The sequence below is a fragment of the Lissotriton vulgaris genome, chromosome 7 (assembly GCF_964263255.1).
Source record: "Lissotriton vulgaris chromosome 7, aLisVul1.2, whole genome shotgun sequence".
In the NCBI taxonomy this organism is placed as follows: domain Eukaryota; kingdom Metazoa; phylum Chordata; class Amphibia; order Caudata; family Salamandridae; genus Lissotriton; species Lissotriton vulgaris.
The window spans coordinates 1,621,882,945-1,621,908,109 of NC_141695.1; positions in this window are offsets into that span (position 1 = coordinate 1,621,882,945).

Genomic DNA, 25,165 nt, shown 5'->3' on the forward strand with positions numbered 1-25,165 from the left:
GCTGCAGATGCTAAGGATCTTCGTGGGAGTTTGAGCACTAGCCGTACCACTGCGTGTTGAACCACCTGTAACTTTTTAAGGATTGCTTTGTTGGCTCCCACGAGAAGGCTGTTACAATATTCTAAGCGCGAGAGAATCAGGGTCACTGCCACTGATTTCCTTGCAGCAAGTGGGAGAAAATTGATTTTTTTTTGCGATTTGATAAGGCTGAAGCATGTCCCTGCTACAGCTGTGGCATGTGGGAGGAAAGAGAGTGTTGCATCAAGTAGTACTCTCAAACTCTTGGCGACCTTGACCACGTCTGGTGGAGGGGTGGTTCCCTCGGGCCACCGATTACAAGGCTGGAAAAGAACATCTTTCCCTATCAGGAGGATTTCCGTTTTGTCCGTGTTGCATCTGAGGTGGTTGTTCCTCATCCACTGGAGGACAACAGATAGGCAACTTTTAAAAGTGGATTCAGAATCTGTGGTAATATTATATACCAAAAGGATCATTTGGGTATCATCTGCATATGAACTGAAAGGATCATTTGGGTATCAACTGCATATTTTCCAACAGTAATTGATTTGCTTCTGCATGATATTGTGAGGTAATTTATGCACCTCCACTCCGTACATGCTTATGTATTTATGTCCTTACAATAAACATACCCAAAACATGTTGCCTCTTTTCGATAAAGCATTGGTGCTCAGTGGCATGTTCTCTCCATTGCTTCTATTAGTGAAAAAAGAGAAAACCAACAAATTACTGTTAAGATATAAAAAAAAAATATTGTACGTTCTTTGGACCTGTAAAATAAAAGTAAAACCTTTGGTTATTTTTTTTTAAACCTGTGTTCAAAAAGGGGTTGTTATGCTGAAATACAAAAAGCTGTTATTTGGGGAAATTGTTTCTGTTCCTCAATATGAAAACTTGTTAAGGCGGGTCCTTATCAATGGCCTGAGGGGCCCATTTCTATTGTGCCCATGCTCCAACAATGAGTCCTGACATAAAGAAAAAAAATCGCAAAAATCAGCAATAATAAGCTACACATAAACAGCCAAAGAAAACATAGTCATACCTATCTGCTTCTCTGGGCGGGAGAACACAATAATATGGAGACATACCATCCCATGACAAGCACTGAGGTGAGACAGACAGCAAAGCCACCCAATCATATGTTAGCGGCAGACCCAAAGTCCATGGTAGGTGCATGTTAAATTATTGATTACAATGCTGACTGTGACCATCAGATAATGTTGTCTGTAACAATGCTGCAAATAAGAAATACAGGGGCAGATTTACAAGCCCCCTGCGCCACCAGTACGTCACTTTCTGTGACATACCGGTGGCGCTTGTTACTGCTCCATATTTACAAGGACAGGAAAAGCCACCCTGCGTGACTTTGCCTGTCCTTGTAAATATGGCCCATATACACGCAGCACTTTTTGTGAAAGGGGTATTCCATGGGTGTTGCTGTGGGTGTTCCCACACAACACCCATGGACCAAGACACATTTCCAGATTTACGATTCCTCGTGAATCTGGAAATGCGTCTGAATGCTACACCACCCTAGGGGTGGCGTAGCGAGGCGCAATGAGGAGAAATGCTTTTATTTCTCCTAGTTTTTTCCTCTTTCAATGCGTGCTGCATTCTACAGCCCGCATTGGAAGAGGAAAATGCCTGTAGTGATTGTTTTTGTGCATTGTGTATTCAATTGGCTTATCAAGCCCTTAGCAGGAATTTACAAAACCACGCAACACCACTGTGTGTGGTTTAGTAAATTCAAGGTAACACAAGGCAGCACATTGCTAGAAATGTTCGTAAATCTGCCCTGGGTACCCTTGCTTCCATAAATCTCATGTGTTGTCATATCTCAGCTTAAAAATGCTTACCACCCCTTCGGTGCTCATGACGAGCTCAGCTCGTCATGACCACACCCATTTTTATTATGGCCCAGCACAGGAGAGGAATAAGACCAGCAGCGATGGTGTTAATACAAATGAGTGTGGCCCCAGGACTAATTGTAATTCCTGGGCACCAGGAGAACATTCAAAAAATACAAAGCAGACGTTCTTTATAACATCAGCTAAAATCATGCAATATAGGGTGTGGCAGGACATCTGGTGGCACAGACATTGTGAAATATGACTAGAGCAATGACAAAACATAGAAAAAGTGTGACAACAATGACATGGATGCAGAGTCAAATTAACTAGCAGCAAGTCAGAATAAATTGACAAAAGTTAGGGAATTGTAATGCTGAACATGTTTAACAAATCTTGCTAATACACAGAACAGATACGCCATGTGCAACAACAGTGCAAGCTTCCCTCAAAGACAGAACAGGTACATCAGAATGTGCAGCAGTGCCATCTTTCCTCATACTCAAAAATGAACACAGCAGCAGCAGAACGAGCTACCCTCACACACACAATAGGTACTCAGGGACACAGATGTGCAAGCTCCCCTCACACACAGAACAGGCACATTACAAGCAGCAGCATTTTTATCTTATCACAAGTACAGAGAAAACCTGGTACAAGCATCAGCAGTACACGCTTTTCTCAATCACAGAACAAGTGCCTCACAGTAGCAGCAGTGCCGCCTTTCTTCACACAAAATATGTTGTTTGTAATCCAGGAGCATAATCTTCTCCCACATCCACAGAACAGATAAAGCAATTATGTTTCTGCTATACTGTAGAAGTCGAAAATATTCATTTGTATTTTTGCTGGCAAACACAAGCCGGTTTGGCACCATCAATTGCTTTTCTAGGGAAGTATTTATGTTACAATACTTTCAGCTTTAATTTCGCTTTCCTATTAAAGCAGGAGCAAAGATGATTTGCCTATAGTTTGTCTCTGTGTGGAGTGATGCAGCAGGATGGACTGGATGTGGCCCAAACTAATTACTAGTGGTCAAGATCATTTTGAGTATTCTTGTCTTCACTCTGTTCTTTTTCTTAGTGGTTACAACTGTGGTTACATTTGTTGTCTGTACCATGCAGGCAGTTACTTTTACACTTCTTATCCCAGAGGTGTGAGCAGCTGTTGCCTCTCCAGGGGTTCCTGTTGTAGAAATAGCTGTTATTATTGATGTTATTCCTCCAACTGCTCTCAATACTGTTTCTCATGACTTGCTAGCAGATGTTGCTGCTGTTGTCCTTGCAAATGTGGCAACTGTGGCCCATGCTGTGGTGACATCGTTATTATGTTATGTTAAAAATTATTTATAGAGCGCGCGTTCACCGATTGTTTTCTTGGCGCTTGGTCCAGGATAGGCTGGAGCTTTGATAATGTGGCATGCACTTAATTTAATCGTAGGCTTGGGCAATTAACCAGGCCTTAAGAAGCTTTCTGAAATTCATGAGGTCCTTACATGCTCTGATGTTAGGTGGAAGAGAATTCCAAAAGCCAGGTGCCAACACTGCAAATCTACAACCACCTTGTCGCTTCAGTTTATAAGCGGGTGTGGTTAGCACATTCATATAAGCTGAGCACAGGTTGCGCGTAGGTATGTGCCTCGAATGAGGCTGGAGATGAATTTCGGACTTGGGCTGTGTAGGGACTTAAAAATCAAGCAGCCCACTTTAATAGCAGAGCATTGTAAAATGGGGAGCCAATGTAACTTCCTCATAAGGGGGAGATGTGTTCCCACCTGGGTTTATGAAAAATCGCCCTAGCTGCCTGATTTTAACCTAGCTGCAGTCTCTTAATGAGATGCAGTAGTAAGCCAAAGTAATGCTGTGGCATTAGCAGTTATTGCTGCTTGATATATATATATGTATACAGCAAGAAGAAGGCGCGAAGCCGAAACGCGTCCTGTTTGAGTTAACGGATTAATAAACCCGTTTCTATTTTCCACGTAAAAGAGTGCAGTCAGTTCTTTTTGTTTTTTCCTGAAGAAATTGGAGCATGATATATATATATATATATATATATATATATATATATATATATATATATATATATATATATATATATATATATATATATCAGTCACACAGTGCAGGAACCCTTTTGGAGAGAGACCACACACGAAATGGATTCAATGCCTTTTTATTTTCGTTAGCTTGCCAGCAGGTTTCCAGCATCAGTGTCAGCCAAACAGAATTTGCCAGACGCGTTTCGAGAGCGAAGCTCTCTTCCTCAATGGCACGGTTGCAGTCACACGAGAATGCTGTGAATAACGCACTATTTTTAAACAGTCCCCGCCCACTGGGCGTGTTTCATCACAGCAGCGTTTTATGGGATCTGTAGTGCCGGTATTTTCCCAGTGGATGCATTCTCTGTTCAATAAAACCCTGATAAAATCCAAGTGGAAAGGAGGACACACAAATGCGAGATTCCTGCTCCGCTTTGTAGCTGACGATAAGGTGACACGGAGGCCCCCCTGCAGGGCCCCTGGTCGGTTCGTGTCCATGTTGATCCTGGGTAGGTATCAGCGTTGGTTCTGCAAACGCAGCAGGTCTTTTCTCCACGACCGGGACGGCCGTCATAACATCAGTCACACAGTGCAGGAACCCTTTTGGAGAGAGACCACACACGAAATGGATTCAATGCCTTTTTATTTTCGTTAGCTTGCCAGCAGGTTTCCAGCATCAGTGTCAGCCAAACAGAATTTGCCAGACGCGTTTCGAGAGCGAAGCTCTCTTCCTCAATGGCACGGTTGCAGTCACACGAGAATGCTGTGAATAACGCACTATTTTTAAACAGTCCCCGCCCACTGGGCGTGTTTCATCACAGCAGCGTTTTATGGGATCTGTAGTGCCGGTATTTTCCCACTGGATGCATTCTCTGTTCAATAAAACCCTGATAAAATCCAAGTGGAAAGGAGGACACACAAATGCGAGATTCCTGCTCCGCTTTGTAGCTGACGATAAGGTGACACAGAGGCCCCCCTGCAGGGCCCCTGGTCGGTTCGTGTCCATGTTGATCCTGGGTAGGTATCAGCGTTGGTTCTGCAAACGCAGCAGGTCTTTTCTCCACGACCGGGGCGGCCGTCATAACATCAGTCACACAGTGCAGGAACCCTTTTGGAGAGAGACCACACACGAAATGGATTCAATGCCTTTTTATTTTCGTTAGCTTGCCAGCAGGTTTCCAGCATCAGTGTCAGCCAAACAGAATTTGCCAGACGCGTTTCGAGAGCGAAGCTCTCTTCCTCAATGGCACGGTTGCAGTCACACGAGAATGCTGTGAATAACGCACTATTTTTAAACAGTCCCCGCCCACTGGGCGTGTTTCATCACAGCAGCGTTTTATGGGATCTGTAGTGCCGGTATTTTCCCAGTGGATGCATTCTCTGTTCAATAAAACCCTGATAAAATCCAAGTGGAAAGGAGGACACACAAATGCGAGATTCCTGCTCCGCTTTGTAGCTGACGATAAGGTGACACGGAGGCCCCCCTGCAGGGCCCCTGGTCGGTTCGTGTCCATGTTGATCCTGGGTAGGTATCAGCGTTGGTTCTGCAAACGCAGCAGGTCTTTTCTCCACGACCGGGACGGCCGTCATAACATCAGTCACACAGTGCAGGAACCCTTTTGGAGAGAGACCACACACGAAATGGATTCAATGCCTTTTTATTTTCGTTAGCTTGCCAGCAGGTTTCCAGCATCAGTGTCAGCCAAACAGAATTTGCCAGACGCGTTTCGAGAGCGAAGCTCTCTTCCTCAATGGCACGGTTGCAGTCACACGAGAATGCTGTGAATAACGCACTATTTTTAAACAGTCCCCGCCCACTGGGCGTGTTTCATCACAGCAGCGCTTTATGGGATCTGTAGTGCCGGTATTTTCCCAGTGGATGCATTCTCTGTTCAATAAAACCCTGATAAAATCCAAGTGGAAAGGAGGACACACAAATGCGAGATTCCTGCTCCGCTTTGTAGCTGACGATAAGGTGACACGGAGGCCCCCCTGCAGGGCCCCTGGTCGGTTCGTGTCCATGTTGATCCTGGGTAGGTATCAGCGTTGGTTCTGCAAATGCAGCAGGTCTTTTCTCCACGACCGGGACGGCCGTCATAACATCAGTCACACAGTGCAGGAACCCTTTTGGAGAGAGACCACACACGAAATGGATTCAATGCCTTTTTATTTTCGTTAGCTTGCCAGCAGGTTTCCAGCATCAGTGTCAGCCAAACAGAATTTGCCAGACGCGTTTCGAGAGCGAAGCTCTCTTCCTCAATGGCACGGTTGCAGTCACACGAGAATGCTGTGAATAACGCACTATTTTTAAACAGTCCCCGCCCACTGGGCGTGTTTCATCACAGCAGCGTTTTATGGGATCTGTAGTGCCGGTATTTTCCCAGTGGATGCATTCTCTGTTCAATAAAACCCTGATAAAATCCAAGTGGAAAGGAGGACACACAAATGCGAGATTCCTGCTCCGCTTTGTAGCTGACGATAAGGTGACACGGAGGCCCCCCTGCAGGGCCCCAGGTCGGTTCGTGTCCATGTTGATCCTGGGTAGGTATCAGCGTTGGTTCTGCAAACGCAGCAGGTCTTTTCTCCACGACCGGGACGGCCGTCATAACATCAGTCACACAGTGCAGGAACCCTTTTGGAGAGAGACCACACACGAAATGGATTCAATGCCTTTTTATTTTCGTTAGCTTGCCAGCAGGTTTCCAGCATCAGTGTCAGCCAAACAGAATTTGCCAGACGCGTTTCGAGAGCGAAGCTCTCTTCCTCAATGGCACGGTTGCAGTCACACGAGAATGCTGTGAATAACGCACTATTTTTAAACAGTCCCCGCCCACTGGGCGTGTTTCATCACAGCAGCGTTTTATGGGATCTGTAGTGCCGGTATTTTCCCAGTGGATGCATTCTCTGTTCAATAAAACCCTGATAAAATCCAAGTGGAAAGGAGGACACACAAATGCGAGATTCCTGCTCCGCTTTGTAGCTGACGATAAGGTGACACGGAGGCCCCCCTGCAGGGCCCCTGGTCGGTTCGTGTCCATGTTGATCCTGGGTAGGTATCAGCGTTGGTTCTGTTTAAAAATAGTGCGTTATTCACAGCATTCTCGTGTGACTGCAACCGTGCCATTGAGGAAGAGAGCTTCGCTCTCGAAACGCGTCTGGCAAATTCTGTTTGGCTGACACTGATGCTGGAAACCTGCTGGCAAGCTAACGAAAATAAAAAGGCATTGAATCCATTTCGTGTGTGGTCTCTCTCCAAAAGGGTTCCTGCACTGTGTGACTGATGTTATGACGGCCGTCCCGGTCGTGGAGAAAAGACCTGCTGCGTTTGCAGAACCAACGCTGATACCTACCCAGGATCAACATGGACACGAACCGACCAGGGGCCCTGCAGGGGGGCCTCCGTGTCACCTTATCGTCAGCTACAAAGCGGAGCAGGAATCTCGCATTTGTGTGTCCTCCTTTCCACTTGGATTTTATCAGGGTTTTATTGAACAGAGAATGCATCCACTGGGAAAATACCGGCACTACAGATCCCATAAAACGCTGCTGTGATGAAACACGCCCAGTGGGCGGGGACTGTTTAAAAATAGTGCGTTATTCACAGCATTCTCGTGTGACTGCAACCGTGCCATTGAGGAAGAGAGCTTCGCTCTCGAAACGCGTCTGGCAAATTCTGTTTGGCTGACACTGATGCTGGAAACCTGCTGGCAAGCTAACGAAAATAAAAAGGCATTGAATCCATTTCGTGTGTGGTCTCTCTCCAAAAGGGTTCCTGCACTGTGTGACTGATGTTATGACGGCCGTCCCGGTCGTGGAGAAAAGACCTGCTGCGTTTGCAGAACCAACGCTGATACCTACCCAGGATCAACATGGACACGAACCGACCAGGGGCCCTGCAGGGGGGCCTCCGTGTCACCTTATCGTCAGCTACAAAGCGGAGCAGGAATCTCGCATTTGTGTGTCCTCCTTTCCACTTGGATTTTATCAGGGTTTTATTGAACAGAGAATGCATCCACTGGGAAAATACCGGCACTACAGATCCCATAAAACGCTGCTGTGATGAAACACGCCCAGTGGGCGGGGACTGTTTAAAAATAGTGCGTTATTCACAGCATTCTCGTGTGACTGCAACCGTGCCATTGAGGAAGAGAGCTTCGCTCTCGAAACGCGTCTGGCAAATTCTGTTTGGCTGACACTGATGCTGGAAACCTGCTGGCAAGCTAACGAAAATAAAAAGGCATTGAATCCATTTCGTGTGTGGTCTCTCTCCAAAAGGGTTCCTGCACTGTGTGACTGATGTTATGACGGCCGTCCCGGTCGTGGAGAAAAGACCTGCTGCGTTTGCAGAACCAACGCTGATACCTACCCAGGATCAACATGGACACGAACCGACCAGGGGCCCTGCAGGGGGGCCTCCGTGTCACCTTATCGTCAGCTACAAAGCGGAGCAGGAATCTCGCATTTGTGTGTCCTCCTTTCCACTTGGATTTTATCAGGGTTTTATTGAACAGAGAATGCATCCACTGGGAAAATACCGGCACTACAGATCCCATAAAACGCTGCTGTGATGAAACACGCCCAGTGGGCGGGGACTGTTTAAAAATAGTGCGTTATACACAGCATTCTCGTGTGACTGCAACCGTGCCATTGAGGAAGAGAGCTTCGCTCTCGAAACGCGTCTGGCAAATTCTGTTTGGCTGACACTGATGCTGGAAACCTGCTGGCAAGCTAACGAAAATAAAAAGGCATTGAATCCATTTCGTGTGTGGTCTCTCTCCAAAAGGGTTCCTGCACTGTGTGACTGATGTTATGACGGCCGTCCCGGTCGTGGAGAAAAGACCTGCTGCGTTTGCAGAACCAACGCTGATACCTACCCAGGATCAACATGGACACGAACCGACCAGGGGCCCTGCAGGGGGGCCTCCGTGTCACCTTATCGTCAGCTACAAAGCGGAGCAGGAATCTCGCATTTGTGTGTCCTCCTTTCCACTTGGATTTTATCAGGGTTTTATTGAACAGAGAATGCATCCACTGGGAAAATACCGGCACTACAGATCCCATAAAACGCTGCTGTGATGAAACACGCCCAGTGGGCGGGGACTGTTTAAAAATAGTGCGTTATTCACAGCATTCTCGTGTGACTGCAACCGTGCCATTGAGGAAGAGAGCTTCGCTCTCGAAACGCGTCTGGCAAATTCTGTTTGGCTGACACTGATGCTGGAAACCTGCTGGCAAGCTAACGAAAATAAAAAGGCATTGAATCCATTTCGTGTGTGGTCTCTCTCCAAAAGGGTTCCTGCACTGTGTGACTGATGTTATGACGGCCGTCCCGGTCGTGGAGAAAAGACCTGCTGCGTTTGCAGAACCAACGCTGATACCTACCCAGGATCAACATGGACACGAACCGACCAGGGGCCCTGCAGGGGGGCCTCCGTGTCACCTTATCGTCAGCTACAAAGCGGAGCAGGAATCTCGCATTTGTGTGTCCTCCTTTCCACTTGGATTTTATCAGGGTTTTATTGAACAGAGAATGCATCCACTGGGAAAATACCGGCACTACAGATCCCATAAAACGCTGCTGTGATGAAACACGCCCAGTGGGCGGGGACTGTTTAAAAATAGTGCGTTATTCACAGCATTCTCGTGTGACTGCAACCGTGCCATTGAGGAAGAGAGCTTCGCTCTCGAAACGCGTCTGGCAAATTCTGTTTGGCTGACACTGATGCTGGAAACCTGCTGGCAAGCTAACGAAAATAAAAAGGCATTGAATCCATTTCGTGTGTGGTCTCTCTCCAAAAGGGTTCCTGCACTGTGTGACTGATGTTATGACGGCCGTCCCGGTCGTGGAGAAAAGACCTGCTGCGTTTGCAGAACCAACGCTGATACCTACCCAGGATCAACATGGACACGAACCGACCAGGGGCCCTGCAGGGGGGCCTCCGTGTCACCTTATCGTCAGCTACAAAGCGGAGCAGGAATCTCGCATTTGTGTGTCCTCCTTTCCACTTGGATTTTATCAGGGTTTTATTGAACAGAGAATGCATCCACTGGGAAAATACCGGCACTACAGATCCCATAAAACGCTGCTGTGATGAAACACGCCCAGTGGGCGGGGACTGTTTAAAAATAGTGCGTTATTCACAGCATTCTCGTGTGACTGCAACCGTGCCATTGAGGAAGAGAGCTTCGCTCTCGAAACGCGTCTGGCAAATTCTGTTTGGCTGACACTGATGCTGGAAACCTGCTGGCAAGCTAACGAAAATAAAAAGGCATTGAATCCATTTCGTGTGTGGTCTCTCTCCAAAAGGGTTCCTGCACTGTGTGACTGATATATATATATATATATATATATATATATATATATATATATATATATATATATATATATATATATTCCACAACACCAGTCCACCGGCAGCAGAACACAGCAGCGGGTGCCTCCGTAAGGTAGGTGACTCCTTCTTGCCTCGCCAGCAACTTCAAACACACGGAGCACAAGCGGGATTGTTTAACAAAATAAAGGTTTAATGTGGCAAATGCATTTCGGTAATTGTACCTTCCTCAGTGCCAAACCAATTGTTAATGCCCTGTTCAGCCTCCAATATTTGAATCCTCTCTGCATCCTTATTGGTGGGGCTTCAGTCCATCTGTAACGGCACCTCCTACTATAGGTAGCGAGAACGGAAATGACGGGGACTCAGTGTTCCACAATGCACCTTTTCATTCTCTTCCGTTATCGCTGTTTATCAATGCTTGGGCTTTCTCATTATAATGCCAAAATTTGTGTCGTTATCAGTGCGATGCCCATCATTATCATTGAGGCTGGACAGGCTCCCCTCGCTTCCCGCTGGTAGTAGTGGCACAGACGCTTGTAGGCGACCCTCCTATGAACAGGGCACCTCAGACTCGATTAGTCCGCTTCTTTCTCAGGCAACAAGCGCTGGCCAGCGGGGGTTCCGGCACGCCAATTCAATTCCACAACACCAGTCCACCGGCAGCAGAACACAGCAGCGGGTGCCTCCGTAAGGTAGGTGACTCCTTCTTGCCTCGCCAGCAACTTTAAACATACGGAGCACAAGCGGGATTGTTTAACAAAATAAAGGTTTAATGTGGCAAATGCATTTCAGTAATTGTACCTTCCTCAGTGCCAAACTAATTGTTAATGCCCTGTTCAGCCTCCAATATTTGAATCCTCTCTGCATCCTTATTGGTGGGGCTTCAGTCCATCTGTAACGGCACCTCCTACTATAGGTAGCGAGAACGGAAATGGCGGGGACTCAGTGTTCCATAATGCACCTTTTCATTCTCTTCCGTTATCGCTGTTTATCAATGCTTGGGCTTTCTCATTATAATGCCAAAATTCATGTCGTTATCAGCGCGATGCCCATCATTATCATTGAGGCTGGACAGGCTCCCCTCGCTTCCCGCTGGTAGTAGTGGCACAGACGCTTGTAGGCGATCCTCCTATGAACAGGGCACCTCAGACTCGATTAGTCCGCGTCTTTCTCAGGCAACAAGCGCTGGCCAGCGGGAGTTCCGGCACGCCAATTCAATTCCACAACACCAGTCCACCGGCAGCAGAACACAGCAGCGGGTGCCTCCGTAAGGTAGGTGACTCCTTCTTGCCTCGCCAGCAACTTCAAACACACGGAGCACAAGCGGGATTGTTTAACAAAATAAAGGTTTAATGTGGCAAATGCATTTCGGTAATTGTACCTTCCTCAGTGCCAAACCAATTGTTAATGCCCTGTTCAGCCTCCAATATTTGAATCCTCTCTGCATCCTTATTGGTGGGGCTTCAGTCCATCCGTAACGGCACCTCCTACTATAGGTAGCGAGAACGGAAATGGCGGGGACTCAGTGTTCCATAATGCACCTTTTCATTCTCTTCCGTTATCGCTGTTTATCAATATATATATATATATATATAAATTATAAAAACAGCCCTTAAGCTTTGCACACGTGTTGCTTAGCTATCCAGCCTGTTTGGCCTCAGGCAGCTCTCACACCCTTCCTCCTTGCAATTCTCCATATCCGACGCGTTTCGAGGCCGAGTAAGCCTCTTCTTCATGGGATGTACACACAAATGATGTCATTACACCTTCGAGATTCAAACGTGTTTTTTTATTTGAATCGCTCCTCCCTTAGTGGGCGTGGCTAAGGAAGCTGCGCCCAGGAACGGGTCCTTGGCTGTGCAGGACGCTGCTTTTTTCAATCTGCATTTCTACACCCCTGCCCTCCTGCCTACTCAAGGTTTGAAATGGCTTTCACTAACACACAAATGTATGCACCTACTTAAGGGCAGATAAAATCACCTTCAAGGACTACGCCTACCAGAATGCTGATAGGCGACACGGTTAGCCACGCCCATCAGCATGGGCGTGGCTAACCGTGTTCTTGCCGGCCTTTCATTACACCACAATTTTGGCAGAAGTTTTTCTTGGAGAACTAGACCAATCTCTCGGCCAAGATCTCTCCCTTTCAACTTCAAAGACCATCTTTTCCTACCAGGTGAGAAATAGACAAGACACCCACAGCTAGAGCAGATACAGAGCCTTTCAAAAAGCAAGGGAACGACCCATGTAAGAGGTGTGTCAGGTCATTCACACCTACTCTGGTTGATCTGCCAGAGATCAGTAGGTCCCCTAACTTAATCTCTTCTGTGGGTGGAACGCATTGTAGACTAGACCCATGGCTTCAAATAGAGGCAATCTGCATATCCTTGGTTAGGTTTCCCATCCAGATCTTAATGCTATTCATTGAGGGGCATATTACCAAGGGCCTTATCGCCGCTTTAGCTGGATTTTTTCCCGCTAAAGCGGCGATAATTTTATCGCCCTATTACCTAGCTGTCGCTAGCACCAGTTAGCGACAGCTAGTAGGAGATAGCGATCATCTTGGGGCCCGCTTTGCATGTCAGCGATATTTATCACTAATGACATGCAAAGTGGGCGTGCCAAGATGTTTAACGACTGTAAACAGTTGCTAACATCGCTATCTCCTATTACCTACTTTTGGAAATATTCGCGCTAAGCGCGAATATCTCCAAAAGCTAACGCCTGCCCAGAGCAGTTCTTAGCCATGTTATCCAATGGTAGGTGGATAACATGGCTAAGAGCATTAGCTCGGTAATGCATGAATATCGCTGACTTTTCAGCGATATTCATGCATATCGGCCGATTTTTATCGCTTTTGAGATAAACCTTGATAATAGCAAGGTTTATCTGCGATAAAAATCGGCGGAGCTCGGCGATAATGATATTGCCGCTAAGCCAACATAGCGATAATTATCGCTAGTTGTTGGTAATATGCCCCTGAGTTACTAAATAAAAACAGGAAACTTCAACTTAGTATAACTTTATCTTGATATGAGATTATAAATATTGAAAATATTCATTTAAGAAGTGTTCAACTGGGGCTGTTCATGTCTCCAGGACAGGTGATTTAGTGTAAAAAGTCCTATGCCATGTTAGCATTTTGTGCTTGACAAAAAAAAGAAAAGACGGGACAGTGTCATGTAAAAGCAACATTACACATTCTCCACCTTTTTTATTACAAGTACAAAAATGACCAAACAAGGCTGGCCCTCAACATACGGACATTGTACTGTGCACACGCTGTTAATATTTAACATCGCATAATGACAGACGGGCAGGCTGCCTAATTTCAGGCAAGTCCTGTGTTAATTTGGGCTGCACAAAAATGAGCATGAAAGGGCCGATGCTTTTTCAGGTCTGATGTTCTGGTGTATTTTTCGATGTCAATGTCTTTGCCAAATAGGGACACGTGGTACGTGCGGGCAGTCTAGCCTTTCTCAACAATTGGGAAACTTGCAATGACTTGGCCAGCATTCCTTATCTGTTGGTCAGTGGAGAAGTTTATTTGTTGATTAACTCGTCTCAAGGGTGTTGACCTAGTTGAGAAACTTGAAAAAGGTGGTTTATGCCACCCATGCACCACTGTGACAGTATGCTGTGACATTCCTTTTGTGGAGAATTCCTGCTGTGCAGAAATGGAGGTCTAACAGTTTGAAAAGTGGGCATCTGGCTATATGAATGCTTATGTTTACAGCAGTGTGCCATTATGGCATGTATTGATTCCGTGTCAATATTCGATGTTGTGTCATGTTTAATAGTTAGAATAAGTAGTGATATACCCTGGGCCTCCTCCTCCACAGAGTTTTAGCAAATCTCTTCTTTTACGTTGTCCTACTATTATTCCTTCTTCTGTGATGCTTTGGGAATTGTATTTGCAGCAGTCCTTTGATGTTAGCTGCTGCTACCATCTCATTTCATTGTGCCTAGTTCCGCTTTGGCATCGAGAAGGTGGCAGCTGATATTTCTTTGGTGTTTCTAATTTTTTATTCTCGTTTTGGCGTGTTTAGGCCTGGCTTCTTAGCACCCTGCTAGCCACATACATATTGGTTGCACATAGGATAACCTCAATGGTGTAGTAACGCTTAAACTATGACTGTATAGGATTACCATGGATTTGAAAATGTTAATCAGTCTTTCCAGTTGAATTTGGTTTCACTTGCATTTAAAACACATACCTGATCAATGGATACATATGTGTCAATCTGAAAAATACACCACTACAAAATCTCCTTTGCCGGACACCTGAAATATATACTTTCTTCCTTCTGGTGACTGCTCTGCAAAAGAGCAAGCTTTGCAGTGAATTCTGTTTTTTCAGGGATCAGCTTAAAATTTACTGGAAAAACGACAGCTACATTCAGGAAAATACTGAAATAGCCCAATGAAAGTTGTTACCAAAAGTACTTTTTCCAGCAAGAGAAATTGGGAAGTGCACACAAGACTTAACACGTTTCTGTTTCTTCTAGACCAAAAATAATAAATGTGAAATGCAGTGAGGTTTGGTTCAAAAATAAGCTCCATATGAAATAACACAGCAGCCAAAGACAGGGCCAATGAGAAGTGAATCTACTGAACTAATAAGAGATAACCATTCTTGTACCACCACATTTAACATGGTGGCTATGCAGGGACTGTGTTAATTGGACCAGAAGTGTTTCATTGCATAACAAGTAAAAATAATAACTCTGTATAAATGAAGTGGAAGAATATATCTATCCATAAATCAAAAAGTTCTCAAACCTGACAAGTTCAATGCCAGTTTTCCCCTGCTCTTAAATTGTGTTGTATTACAGTCGTAACGATCCCTAATTTTGCATAAAGTGAGCAAATCTACACCCAACATCTTAACAAAGATATTGTCCTATTTTCGCATATTTTAAAAAAAATAACCTTTTAAACAACCGGTTATACAGTCACATTCATGTATTTTAAAAGACATAACTGTGTCAGTACATGTTGCAAACACGAAAATGTAGAGGCTGTGTGTTTTAAAATCAGAGCTCCCTATGCAATATAAAATTTTGCGTTGGTGCTTGAACCTATCACTATTATATAGTTGACATGTATCAATATACGGTACACAGTCTAAATATCGAGTTTTTATATCGACCTACAGAAATATCAAGTTGGAAATATCGAAGGTACAGAATATCGAGGTCAAGAATATCGTTGGAAAGAATATCGACCCTAAGGTAAGTAATATCATTTTTTTTATATTGATGTAAGTAATATCGAAGTTAATAATATTGATATCAAATATATCGATGTTAATAATCTCGATGTTACTAATATCGATATTTGTATTATTCCTATGTATTTTATTACGTATTTAATATGCATGTGTTATATGTTTTTTGTTAAGTATTTTACTTATTTTAAATTATATGTGTACTATTTTATATATTAATAATGTTATTTTTAAGTTCATTTTAATGTTTTAGTACCAGAGCAGGTTGTGGGTTTATAGGGGAATAGGGTGGGAAGTAATTTAATTATACTAAATTAATTATTAATTTTTCGGAATTATAAATTATTTTAAATTAATTTTTGAGTTTAAGTTCTGTAGTGGGTAGTGGGTTTATAGGGGAATTGGGTGGGAAGTATTTTAATTGTAATTAAGTAATGATTTTTTTAATTTATTGGTATTGATAAATAATTATTTTCATTTATTTATTAATTGGTAATTATTTATTTTAATTGTTAATTATTTTTTAATCTGTAATTAATTATTTTAATTGTTAATTTAATTGGTAATTAATGTTTGTAATTAATAATTATTTTCTTTCATTGGTAATTAATTTTTTTAATTGGTAATTATTTTTTTTAAATTGGAATTTTTTTAATCATTGGTAAATAATGTTTTATAAAACGGGTTTTTTGGTAGAAATTTTAGTTTTATTGTTTAATGGTCTTTAATTGCTAATCAATTTTTAATGATTAATATGTTTTTGTTTTGAAAAATATTTTATTGTTCACTATTTATTACTTAGTAACTAGTATTTATTAATTAATATTTATTGGTATTTATTGTTAATTTATTGTTAATGAATTATTCAATTGTAATTATACTTTTAATTATTATTAATGTTTATTTATAAATGATGTTGAGTTATTTAACATTTCAATTATTGATTATTCTAAATATAACATTTATTTATAAGTATGTTGTATTTAATTTCTATGCTATCCAACGCTTTCTATACTGTTTCACTCTTTGGAGTGGGAATAGTAATGTTTACACCTACGCTATCCAACGTTTTCCCTACTGTTGCACTCTTTGGAGTGGGAATAGTAATTTTTACACCTACGCTATCCAAGGTTTTCCCTACTGTTGCACTCTTTGGAGTGGGAATAGTAATTGTTACCCCTACGCTATCCAACGCTTTCCCTACTGTTTCACTCTCTGGAGTTGGAATAGTAATTTTTACCCACCCGCTATCCAACGCTTTCCCTACTGTTGCACTCACTGGAGTGGAAATAGTAATTTTTACCCCTACGCTATCCAATGCTTTCCCTACTGTTTCTCTTCCTGGAGTTGGAATAGTAATATTTACCCACCCGCTATCCAACGCTTTCCCTACTGTTGCACTCACTGGAGTGGGAATAGTAATTTTGACCCCTACGGTATCAAACGCCTTCCCTACTGTTGCACTCACTGGAGGGGGAATAGTAATTTTTACCCACCCGCTATCCAACGCTTTCCCTACTGTTACACTCTTTTGAGTGGGAATAGTAATTTTTACCCGTACGCTATCCAACGCATTCCCTACTGTTGCACTCTCTGGAGTGGGAATAGTAATTTTTACCCCGACGCAATCCAACGCTTTCCATACTGTTTCACTCTCTGGAGTTGAAATAGTAATTTTTACCCCTACGCTATCAAACGTTTTCCCTACTGTTGCATTCTCTGGAGTGGGAATAGTAATTTTTACCCCTACGCTATCCAACCATTTCCCTACTGTTGCACTCACTAGAGTGGGAATAGTAATTTTAACCCCTACTCTATCCAATGCATTCCCTACTGTTTCACTCTCTGGAGTTGGAATAGTAATTTTTACCCCTACGCTATCCAACGTTTTCCCTACTGTTGCACTCTCTGGAGTGGGAATAGTAATTTATACCCCTACGCTATCAGCGCTTTCCCTACTGTTGCACTCTTTGGAGTGGGAATAGTAATTTTTACCCCTACGCTATCCAGCGCTTTCCCTACTATTGCACTCTTTGGAGTGGGAATAGTAATTTTTTCCCCTAACCTATCCAACGCTTTCCCTATTGTTTCACTCTCTGGAGTTGGAATAGTAATTTTTACCCCTACGATATCCAACGCTTTCCCTACTATTGCCCTCTTTGGAGTGGGAATAGTAATTTTTACCCCTACGCTATCCAACGCTTTCCCTACTGTTGCACTCACTGGAGGGGGAATAGTAATTTTTACCCACCCGCTATCCAACGCTTTCCCTACTGTTGCACTCTTTGGAGTGGGAATAGTAATTTTTACCCCTACGCTATCCAACGCATTCCCTACTGTTGCGCTCTCTGGAGTGGGAATAGTAATTTTTACCCCAACGCAATCCAACGCTTTCCATACTGTTTCACTCTCTGGAGTTGGAATAGTAATTTTTACCCCTCCGCTATCAATTGTTTTCCCGACTGTTGCACTCTCTGGAGTGGGAATAGTAATTTTTACCCCTACGCTATCCAACCATTTCCCTACTGTTGCACTCACTAGAGTGAGAATAGTAATTTTAACCCCTATGCTATCCAACGCATTCCCTATCGTTTCACTCTCTGGAGTTGGAATAGTAATTTTTACCCCTACGCTATCCAAGGTTTTCCCTACTGTTGCACTCTTTGGAATGGGAATAGTAATTTTTACCCCTACGCTATCCAACGCTTTCCCTACTGTTTCACTCTCTGGAGTTGGAATAGTGATTTTTACCCACCCGCTATCCAACGCTTTCCCTACTGTTGCACTCACTAGAGTGGAAATAGTAATTTTTACCCCTACGCTATCCAATGCTTTCCCTACTGTTTCTCTTCCTGGAGTTGGAATAGTAATGTTTACCCACCCGCTATCAAACGCTTTCCCTACTGTTGCACTCTTTGGAGTGGGAATAGTAATTTTTACCCCTACGCTATCCAATGCTTTCCCTACTGTTGCACTCACTGGAAGGGGCTTAGTAATTTTTACCCACCCGCTATCCAATGCTTTCCCTACTGTTGCACTCTTTCGAGTGGGAATAGTAATTTTTACCCCTACGCTATCCAATGCATTCCCTACTGTTGCACTCTCTGGAGTGGGAATAGTAATTTTTACCCCTACGCAATCCAACGCTTTCCATACTGTTTCACTCTCTGGAGTTGAAATAGTAATTTTTACCCCTACGCTATCAAACGTTTTCCCTACTGTTGCACTCTCTGGAGTGGGAATAGTAATTTTTACCCCTACGCTATCCAACCATTTCCCTACTGTTGCACTCACTAGAGTGGGAATAGTAATTTTAACCCCTACTCTATCCAACGCTTTCCCTACTGTTTCACTCTCTGGAGTTGGAATAGTAATTTTTACCCACCCGCTATCCAACGCTTTCCCTACTGTTGCACTCACTGGAGTGGAAATAGTAATTTTTACCCCTACGCTATCCAATGCTTTCCCTACTGTTTCTCTTCCTGGAGTTGGAATAGTAATATTTACCCACCCGCTATCCAACGCTTTCCCTACTGTTGCACTCACTGGAGTGGGAATAGTAATTTTGACCCCTACGGTATCAAACGCTTTCCCTACTGTTGCACTCACTGGAGGGGGAATAGTAATTTTTACCCACCCGCTATCCAACGCTTTCCCTACTGTTGCACTCTTTGGAGTGGGAATAGTAATTTTTACCCCTACGCTATCCAACGCATTCCCTACTGTTGCACTCTCTGGAGTGGGAATAGTAATTTTTACCCCTACGCAATCCAATGCTTTCCATACTGTTTCACTCTCTGGAGTTAAAATAGTAATTTTTACCCCTACGCTATCAAACGTTTTCCCTACTGTTGCATTCTCTGGAGTGGGAATAGTAATTTTTACCCCTACGCTATCCAACCATTTCCCTACTGTTGCACTCACTAGAGTGGGAATAGTAATTTTAACCCCTACTCTATCCAACGCATTCCCTACTGTTTCACTCTCTGGATTTGGAATAGTAATTTTTACCCCTACGCTATCCAACGTTTTCTCTACTGTTGCACTCTCTGGAGTGGGAATAGTAATTTATACCCCTACGCTATCAGCGCTTTCCCTACTGTTGCACTCTTTGGAGTGGGAATAGTAATTTTTACCCCTACGCTATCCAGCGCTTTCCCTACTATTGCACTCTTTGGAGTGGGAATAGTAATTTTTTCCCCTACCCTATCCAACGCTTTCCCTATTGTTTCACTCTCTGGAGTTGGAATAGTAATTTTTACCCCTACGATATCCAACGTTTTCCTTACTGTTGCACTCTTTGGAGTGGGAATAGTAATTTTTACCCCTACGCTATCCAACGCTTTCCCTACTATTGCACTCTTTGGAGTGGGAATAGTAATTTTTACCCATACGCTATCCAACGCTTTCCCTACTGTTGCACTCACTGGAGGGGGAATAGTAATTTTTACCCACCCGCTATCCAACGCTTTCCCTACTGTTGCACTCTTTGGAGTGGGAATAGTAATTTTTACCCCTACGCTATCCAACGCATTCCCTACTGTTGCGCTCTCTGGAGTGGGAATAGTAATTTTTACCCCAACGCAATCCAACGCTTTCCATACTGTTTCACTCTCTGGAGTTGGAATAGTAATTTTTACCCCTACGCTATCAATTGTTTTCCCTACTGTTGCACTCTCTGGAGTGGGAATAGTAATTTTTACCCCTACGCTATCCAACCATTTCCCTACTGTTGCACTCACTAGAGTGAGAATAGTAATTTTAACCCCTATGCTATCCAATGCATTCCCTATTGTTTCACTCTCTGGAGTTGGAATAGTAATTTTTACCCCTACGCTATCCAAGGTTTTCCCTACTGTTGCACTCTTTGGAGTGGGAATAGTAATTTTTACCCCTACGCTATCCAACGCTTTCCCTACTGTTTCACTCTCTGGAAGGGGCTTAGTAATTTTTACCCACCCGCTATCCAATGCTTTCCCTACTGTTGCACTCTTTCGAGTGGGAATAGTAATTTTTACCCCTACGCTATCCAATGCATTCCCTACTGTTGCACTCTCTGGAGTGGGAATAGTAATTTTTACCCCTACGCAATCCAACGCTTTCCATACTGTTTCACTCTCTGGAGTTGAAATAGTAATTTTTACCCCTACGCTATCAAACGTTTTCCCTACTGTTGCACTCTCTGGAGTGGGAATAGTAATTTTTACCCCTACGCTATCCAACCATTTCCCTACTGTTGCACTCACTAGAGTGGGAATAGTAATTTTAACCCCTACTCTATCCAACGCTTTCCCTACTGTTTCACTCTCTGGAGTTGGAATAGTAATTTTTACCCACCCGCTATCCAACGCTTTCCCTACTGTTGCACTCACTGGAGTGGAAATAGTAATTTTTACCCCTACGCTATCCAATGCTTTCCCTACTGTTTCTCTTCCTGGAGTTGGAATAGTAATATTTACCCACCCGCTATCCAACGCTTTCCCTACTGTTGCACTCACTGGAGTGGGAATAGTAATTTTGACCCCTACGGTATCAAACGCTTTCCCTACTGTTGCACTCACTGGAGGGGGAATAGTAATTTTTACCCACCCGCTATCCAACGCTTTCCCTACTGTTGCACTCTTTGGAGTGGGAATAGTAATTTTTACCCCTACGCTATCCAACGCATTCCCTACTGTTGCACTCTCTGGAGTGGGAATAGTAATTTTCACCCCTACGCAATCCAATGCTTTCCATACTGTTTCACTCTCTGGAGTTAAAATAGTAATTTTTACCCCTACGCTATCAAACGTTTTCCCTACTGTTGCATTCTCTGGAGTGGGAATAGTAATTTTTACCCCTACGCTATCCAACCATTTCCCTACTGTTGCACTCACTAGAGTGGGAATAGTAATTTTAACCCCTACTCTATCCAACGCATTCCCTACTGTTTCACTCTCTGGATTTGGAATAGTAATTTTTACCCCTACGCTATCCAACGTTTTCTCTACTGTTGCACTCTCTGGAGTGGGAATAGTAATTTATACCCCTACGCTATCAGCGCTTTCCCTACTGTTGCACTCTTTGGAGTGGGAATAGTAATTTTTACCCCTACGCTATCCAGCGCTTTCCCTACTATTGCACTCTTTGGAGTGGGAATAGTAATTTTTTCCCCTACCCTATCCAACGCTTTCCCTATTGTTTCACTCTCTGGAGTTGGAATAGTAATTTTTACCCCTACGATATCCAACGTTTTCCTTACTGTTGCACTCTTTGGAGTGGGAATAGTAATTTTTACCCCTACGCTATCCAACGCTTTCCCTACTATTGCACTCTTTGGAGTGGGAATAGTAATTTTTACCCATACGCTATCCAACGCTTTCCCTACTGTTGCACTCACTGGAGGGGGAATAGTAATTTTTACCCACCCGCTATCCAACGCTTTCCCTACTGTTGCACTCTTTGGAGTGGGAATAGTAATTTTTACCCCTACGCTATCCAACGCATTCCCTACTGTTGCGCTCTCTGGAGTGGGAATAGTAATTTTTACCCCAACGCAATCCAACGCTTTCCATACTGTTTCACTCTCTGGAGTTGGAATAGTAATTTTTACCCCTACGCTATCAATTGTTTTCCCTACTGTTGCACTCTCTGGAGTGGGAATAGTAATTTTTACCCCTACGCTATCCAACCATTTCCCTACTGTTGCACTCACTAGAGTGAGAATAGTAATTTTAACCCCTATGCTATCCAATGCATTCCCTATTGTTTCACTCTCTGGAGTTGGAATAGTAATTTTTACCCCTACGCTATCCAAGGTTTTCCCTACTGTTGCACTCTTTGGAGTGGGAATAGTAATTTTTACCCCTACGCTATCCAACGCTTTCCCTACTGTTTCACTCTCTGGAGTTGGAATAGTAATTTTTACCCACCCGCTATCCAACGCTTTCCCTACTGTTGCACTCACTAGAGTGGAAATAGTAATTTTTACCCCTACGCTATCCAATGCTTTCCCTACTGTTTCTCTTCCTGGAGTTGGAATAGTAATGTTTACCCACCCGCTATCCAACGCTTTCCCTACTGTTGCACTCACTGGAGTGGGAATAGTAATTTTTACCCCTACGGTATCAAACGCTTTCCCTACTGTTGCACTCTTTGGAGTGGGAATAGTAATTTTTACCCCTACGCTATCCAACGCTTTCCCTACTGTTGCACTCACTGGAGGGGGCTTAGTAATTTTTACCCACCCGCTATCCAATGCTTTCCCTACTGTTGCACTCTTTCGAGTGGGAATAGTAATTTTTACCCCTACGCTATCCAATGCATTCCCTACTGTTGCACTCTCTGGAGTGGGAATAGTAATTTTTACCCCTACGCAATCCAACGCTTTCCATACTGTTTCACTCTCTGGAGTTGAAATAGTAATTTTTACCCCTACGCTATCAAACGTTTTCCCTACTGTTGCACTCTCTGGAGTGGGAATAGTAAATTTTTACCCCTACGCTATCCAACCATTTCCCTACTGTTGCACTCACTAGAGTGGGAATAGTAATTTTAACCCCTACTCTATCCAACGCTTTCCCTACCGTTGCACTCTCTGGAGGGGGAATACTAATTTTTACCCCTATGCTATCCAATGCTTTCCCTACTGTTTCACTCTCTGGAGTTGGAATAGTAATTTTTACCCCTACGCTATCCAACGTTTTCCCTACTGTTGCACTCTCTGGAGTGGGAATAGTAATTTATACCCCTACGCTATCCAGCGCTTTTCCTACTGTTGCACTGTGTGGAGTGGGAATTGTAATTTTTACCCCTACGCTATCCAACGCTTTCCCTACTATTGCACTCTTTGGAGTGGGAATAGTAATTTTTACCCCTACCCTATCCAACGCTTTCCCTATTGTTTCACTCTCTGGAGTTGGAATAGTGATTTTTACCCCTACGCTACTCAACGCTTTCCCTACTGTTGCATTTTCTGGAGTGGGAATAGTAATTTTACTAATTACGCTATTTTATTTAATATTTTTTGTATTATTTTAGATAATGTAGTATTTAATTAGTTTTAAAAATATTGAAAGTATCTTTAATTTTTTTAATTTATTAAACATAATTATTTACTTTTTATTTATGTTAATATTTTATGTGTGTAGATGTATTTGTAATTTATAGTATTTTTAAATATTTTAAAAGTAATTAAAATAAATATTAAAATGTATTATTAAGTAAGTATATATTACATATCCTATGTATATGTTTAGTTAATGTTTTATTATTATATATGTACTATTTATTAATTTTAAACATTATTAAATATTTTTAACTATGTTTATTTCATTTATAAGAAGTATTTACTTTATTTTACAGATTTTATTTTAACCGAAAAAAACAATATTTTTAATTACGATAGTTTTAACATCGATATTTTGGTTTCGATATTTTTGTACTTACCATGTTGTAGATAGGATGTCGATATACTTACCTTCTATATTCCAGCGTTGATGTTTCTGTAGGTCGATATTCTGTTGGTCGATATTCTGTCAGTGATTCTCAGTATACAGATGGCAAATCTCTTGCCTAAGACTTTTATTATGTTTTCGCAGATGCGGCAAGAGAAACAGCAAGTGCCATGACAGTCGAACAACGCGTTGCCTTTGCAAAGCAGGCTGAACAACAAATGCGTCTGAACCACACATTCCATTTACAATGCAAGTTGTTACAACGACATGCGTTAGGTAAAGCAGCATTAGACTTAAAGTCCAACGCTCTCCCTACTGTTGCGGGGCTTATAGTTGGAATAGTAAATTATAATATTCCAAAGTCCAGGGCCCCCCGCCCTGTTGTAACAACTTGCATTGTAAATGGAATGCATGGTTCAGTCGCTGTTCTGCCCGCCTTGTAAGGAACGTGTCTGAAAGGAAAGTGTGTTTGTGTCATACAACCCTGCTTTAATATCAGTGACCATAGGGACGACGGCTACCACTATGCCTAAGGCTTCCACCATGTTATCAAATATATCCATGGAATGGACATTGGCTATAGATTTTTGGAGAAGGAAATATTTCCATAAATAATTTTTCCATTCTATACTTTATATGGAAAAATTAAACATCCAGGTGGAACGGATCACCAAGCATTTGTGAAAGGTTAGTGCCAGTATGTGGTAATTATCCAACATAATGGAGGACACTGTTCCAAGGGCTGGATGCAAATAGCCATCCATATCCCTACAAAAATCGAAGAAAAAGGAACAGAAGTTCTAGGCGGGGTGGTCCCATCAATCAAGGGAAAGAACATATCTTACCTCTTGCTGCCCTCACACACCTCAGGAGGTGTCATGCTTCATCATCGAGCATTTGCTCTTCGTTGGGACCGGCGCTGCAATACCCAACAGGTCCTCTGTAGGGTCACTTTGTCGGAGATCTCTTGAGGCATGCCGGATGGTGCATGAGGGTGTGTGGGTCCTATATGAGGGTAACATAAAATGTGCGTGCATAGTGATTTAAAACTGACAAAGGGTGACCGTAGAAAAGGTCAATGTAGGTAGGTGCCCCCTTTGACAGAGTAAAAAAGCTCCAAAACTGAGTATAATCCCAAAAAGGGCATATTGTGCCTTGATGTCAAAAACGGTCAACATGGTCCGCGCCTCTGTTGCCGCTAAAGGTCGTTGGCGCTTCATCAGGACCAGGATTATGAAATTTGTTGTGAAGTGCACATG